We start from the raw sequence: 6,223 nt of genomic DNA on the forward strand, positions 1-6,223 counted from the left end.
TGATTTTATTTTAAGGTAAAAAAAATGATAGCAGATGAATTAAATTTAAAAAGAAAAATGATTATCATAACTTGGGAAAAAGTTATTTTTTCAAAAGATAATAAATGATGTATATTAATTTACAATGAAATGGGGTAAGAAAAAAGAATATAAAATTAATTTAGGCCAACCTGAGTTAGCATGACGAATCTATGACGACGATAATCAGGGATGAGCCAGCTTGAGGTATCTTGTCAAATCCAACGCCTATCATGAAATTAGAATAACTTGATAAAAAAATAAATAGGATTACAAAGCTAAAAAACTTGTATTAACTTTCAAACATGTTACGGAGTTAATTTGACTAGAAGCACTCAATCTGAAAAAATTATAAAGTCTAATTTTTAATTAATCAAATATTGAAGTATAAAATTGCATCTAATTTAATAAATTATTATTGAAAAAACTTTTGTGAGAGGAAAAAAAACTCATTGAGGCTATTTTTTTTTTTACTTTTAAGAGCATTTTGATTGTTTTATTGTACTTTATATATATATATATATATATATGAAATTACCTCTTATCTTACATGATAATAATAAAAAAATATTTTGAAAGTATCAAATTACCCTTTGATATCATTATTGAAAATTTTGCTTTTAAAAGCATTTCAGATTGCGCTTTTGAAATGAAAAAAATAATAATAATTATCCCTTGAAAATAATTTACTATGTGAAATGATCTTAATAACCCCAATAACTTATATTTTTTTATGTAAAAGGAACAAAAATATCATTATACTGATCAATCTCTTCGATTGAAGATATCATACTCTCTTGGAAAAGATAAATTTTTTTTGTACTGGCACCGTGCTTTTAGCTAGATTTTAAAATCAGTTTATCGAAATGAGTCATATAAGCAATGATTGTTTTTGCAGTGGCACCGTGCTTTTAAAAATATCTGATTTTTCTTTAAAATAATCTTTTTGGTGTTTTTAGATTTTTCTTGCGTGCTGATATTAAAAATGAGTTTTAAAAAAATAAAATTATTTTGATATATTTTCAAGCGAAAACATTTTGAAAAACAACTGTTACCACAATACCAAACACTATCATAATTTATACTAAAAAGTACATGACTTGAAAACTTAACATATATCTAAGTTTAAACTCATTAACACGTTCAAATTACATGATTGATTTTGATAAGCTAGCCTAAAAATCTCACCGAAAAGGTCCTTTAGAAACTTAATATATATTTAAAGATAAAATTAGCTTAATTAAATATATAAAAACAAATTGGAAAAATACCTCATTATATATATAAAAGAAATCGAATTATTAACCCTTTAAAAATCTAACTCGTTTATTTCAAAACACATAATTAAGCAAAACCATTAATGAATACATCATCATATCTATTGCATCATATTTTATGAGTTGTTATAGAATATACCAATAGCATATATTGAAAAGTTCCCATCCTTGAATACATATTATATATATATTTTTTTTATGAAATGAAAAATTTGTTCTCATAAACTGAGATATAAATGATACCTATAGCTAATATATAAGTGTTTGTCATAAGACATATACACTGAACTGACATGCATGAGAATTCCATAAGAATAGATCATCTATGTTAATGGGAAGACTTACATGATAATTATATTAGTGATCCTTAAACTTAAGATCACTAGGTTATCTTATATAGAAGGTGTTATACTTTGATCATGTTACATGTTATCTTAATCGAGGTGATGAAGGGTCAAACATTAAGTATCACATGAACTATATGAAGGTACTTGAGTGATCAGGAGAGGATTCATCATTCTAGGTGAATTTGAAAAATATTCCATCTATTCTCAAATAGTATTGATTGAGAAATCCTTAACCAATGTTGAATGATATTTGAAAAGAGTTTCAAATCTTATTCAAATGATCAATGACTATTATGTAGAAAACAAATAAGATTTAACATGACAAACATACTTTATGCTTTAGTGTTAAATCAGAATATTATTGATGAAAGGATATTAATTATATTGAGAAAAAAGATCACGGAAAGGTTAAGTCAAACTACTAATAACTATTCTAATATTTGGAGGATCATAACACATTGTTAAACGATGCACTTGATCTTCAAATATAAATTAATCAATTGTTGAATTGATAATAAATTAAATTGTTTAATTTATTTTATTCTATTTAATTAGATTTTTAATTTATATATGGATCAACATATTAGAAATCTAATGGGTCACACACATTAAAAACCATTAGTAAGAAATTAAACTGAGATAATTAATCAAGTGTGACTTGATTAAAAATAATTTTAAAAATTAAGCACTAGAATTTATTTAATTTAGGGATTATAATTCTTGTCCAAGAATAATTAAGTAGGGACTTCATTGATTAAATTTCTAAAACTACCCTTCAATAATATATGAATATTATTCAAGGGGCAAATTGATATTTTACCAATTTATAGGGTTTTTCGGATTCTCCTATAAATAGAAAGCTATGCCACTTATTTTTTGGAGTTGTTGTCTATTAGACAGAAAAATTATATAAGTCACATAATAGAGAACTAGAACTCTAGGCATAGCTATCCATCTCTCCTAAATAGGGATTTAGAAGTTTCTCATTGGTAGTTCGTGTGGATTACTGTTAGAGACCGAACAATTGGATATTTTCTAGTTTGAGACAACCCAACATTTAAAGAATTATTCAAAGTCGAAGAATATCAGATCTTCAAGTAACAAATCTTTAAACAACACTAGATCTGTCTAACAGGATTCTAGGGACTTCTATTATTTCCGCCGTGTATATTTTATTCAAGAACCCAACACCAATACCCTTATAACACTCACAAACCATAAAACTGAAATCAAATTGAGTTAGTTATGGTTTTGTCGGTTTAAATATGTTTTTTCATGCAATATTGAGGCTCTAAACAACTATCATGAAGTCTCTTTCATCTTATAGAACCCATGAACACAAAAAAAACATATTTTGGTGGCTGAAAATGGAGTGAACGATGACTTTTTCTCTTTTGCTTGGAATTCGACAATCTCTCTTTCTCTCTCTCTCTTCTCTCTAATCAAGGATTGAAAAATAACACAAATGAACTTGTGTACCGAAATTGATTTTTTAAAATTTAAAGGGACCTAAGTTGTATAAATTATGTTATTTTAAAGATCGAGAACCTAAGTGTATTTTTCATACAATCTCTGACACGTCACCCATATTTTATATCTTTTGCATTTAGGTTTTTTTTTTTTCAATTTCACCGTTGACTAAGAAATTAGAAGCAATTAGTTTTCAATTATGATCAAATTGCATAAAATATAACTTTGAGAACCAAAATGAATTACTAGAAAATAATTAGTAAACCCACAATGTTATGTGAGTGTTTAAACAGTGCCAAGCTACAGTAACTCAGCCAAACCTTTAATTGTATTCTATAACAAGTTTTTGAATACAATATTTTTTTACAAAAGAATTTAGTTAATTATCTAAAATAATAATTAATTTTTTTAATACCACACATAGCATGGGGACAAAAGAACTAACCATTTCCCAATAAATTTAAGGTATGTGATTAAAAATATTATTGTACTAAAAATTACAGATGTTAAATTAAAAAAATGGTGATGTAGATTTAGTAATTTAGGATTTTATAAATTCAATGTGCATCTATTTACTCTCTTTTTTTTCACATGATTAATTTTTCTAAAGTTTAATTTAACACTTTAGCTATGAATAATTTAAAGATTATAACTAAATTTTGCTAACACAGTTACATAGCTACAACAATGAACATAAAGGCGTTTCTACGCACATAGGAAGATACTAGTTTGTAGTCCTACGCTATATTATATGGGACCAAAATGTTTTAAACCTAAAATAAAATGTCTATCTCTTAAGAAATTCTTTGATATTATTAATAAATTTAAAAATACAGTTGTTTTAAATTTTATTTTCCACCAAGATAAATTTTCATATTAAAATATCTTTTGTTTATCTTAGCTAATATAATGTTTTTAATTAGAATAATTGATTCTCCTAAAAAAATATTCTATGATTGTTAAAGTAAATTAATAAAACATATCAAATTGTATGTCTATATTTTATGTGTGATGTAAAGCTAAAAGAAATCATAAATGTGATAACATCATATTCAAAATCTATTTAAAAACTTTAAGAATAAAAAAACAATTGAATCAATTTTTCATGAACAATTTATTCTTACTATTATTATTTTTATATCTGATATATAATAATTGAAAAAAATTATTAAAATTTAAATAAAAATTATAATAGTATTTAAGAATCATATGAAAATTGAAGACTAAGTGAATCTGACAATTGTTTTTTACAAGGAAATAAACCAAAGAAAAAAAAAGAAAAAATATAGCAAAAAGCTAAGCCCAGCTCTTGGCCCGTGCGCCTAACCTAGTATTTTTTTTTGTTAATTAAGGGAGAGGAAGACATGTCATTCGCCCCTCATTGTTTTGAAAAAAAAAAAAAAACAGACAATAGATCATCTGTGTTTGTTTTAAAGAAAATAGCACGTGCCCCTCATCATTTGAGGCCATGACCTCATATTTTTCTTGCATGCTAACCACTTGAATTATAACACAAAATTGATTTAAAATGACTAAAAAACAATGTTAACCTGGTTTTCTGTTCAAATAAATAGTTAAATTGACCCCACGCCTTTTAATTGTTTTGGTGACTAGTTTATAGGCCTTCGCTATATTGTGGGTTGGATCAAAATGAAATTTTAAATGTAACAAAATGTCTAGGCCATAGAAAACTATTTGGCTTTATTATTAAAATTGACTCAATCAGTCAATCTTGAAATCTTTAAACCCGACTCCTTATCTAGTCCGAATTTAAAATTAAATTATATAAGAGTTATCATAACATGACTTAGTCAACTTGACAAATCTAAAAGTAACCGAGCCAACAAGTAAAAAAAATGAAATTGATAGAAAAGTCTCCGGACTCAGCTCGTTGCCTAACTTAGATTTTAAATTAAACCTTTTGAGAGTCTTCTTTATGTGATACAATTGACTTGATTAATCCAAAAGCAACTCAGCTGATCAGTAAAAACATTTGAGGATGAAATTTAAAAAGAGAGGATGAAATTAACATAACAAAAAAAAACTTCTGAATCCAACTCATTGCTTAGCTCGAGTTTAAAATTAAACTATGCGGAAGTTGGTCTAAGATGACCCAATTGACATAGCCGATCTAAAAATAACCCAAATGATTATTAAAAAAATAAATTAGAGGATGAAATTAAGAAAAGAAAAGATGAAATTGAAAGAAAAAAATAAAAAAGAAAAAGAAAAGAAATGAAAAGGAGAAAAAAAAAAGAAAAGAAAGGCACTCGCTGCTTTTCTGTGCATGCACCCAATTGTTTTAGTACCAAGGAGAATTCCTTCATAATTAAGGAAAAAAAACCGTAATATTGTATCCTTAAACTCATTAATAAAGAAAGCCATAACTTGAATAACACTCCCAACATGTTTTCTTTTTTTTGTTGTTCAAGACACAAAGCAGATTGCTTAACTTGACCTCGAAGTGTTTGAATCTCATCATTCTTTTTAGCTTTTCTTTTGTTTTTGCCATTAAGGAAAGGTTTGTTTTTGCCATTAAGGAAAGGAAAGTGGGCTCTAGTAACGAATGATGCAGGGAGGAAGAGAAGAGAATATAAGTATTGAAATCAGAATATATGAAAGGAAACTATAAATGGATATAAATCTTATAATTTGACACAAGAGAATTGGGATGATTTTTTCATATATTGGGATATGATCCCCAGATTAAGGCATTTTCAAGTATATTATATTAAATATGACATGATATCAATAAAGTTGATATATATAAATAATTTTGATTGGTTTTGTTTAGCTGAGATTTATTGGTCATAATGCAAGGCTTTGATTAAGTTTGGTACGTGTATAAAGTGTTTATACACCATATCATGTTTTTTTATGCGTATTTAATTTCTATAAGATGTTATTTTTTTATTCATACTTTAAATTTCTTTTGAATCCAAATAATATAAAATACTTTAAAAGAAAAATAAAAAAAAATGTAAGAAATGTATAGTACAAATTCATAATGAAAGTATTTTTTCTGGTACATGGCAATATTTTTTGCAAAACTAATTTTCTTTTGCATAGGTTAATTTAAAATTAATAAATTAAAAACATGTACGTTAGATA

This window comes from Populus nigra, chromosome 9 (assembly GCF_951802175.1).
Source record: "Populus nigra chromosome 9, ddPopNigr1.1, whole genome shotgun sequence".
NCBI classification, from domain to species: domain Eukaryota; kingdom Viridiplantae; phylum Streptophyta; class Magnoliopsida; order Malpighiales; family Salicaceae; genus Populus; species Populus nigra.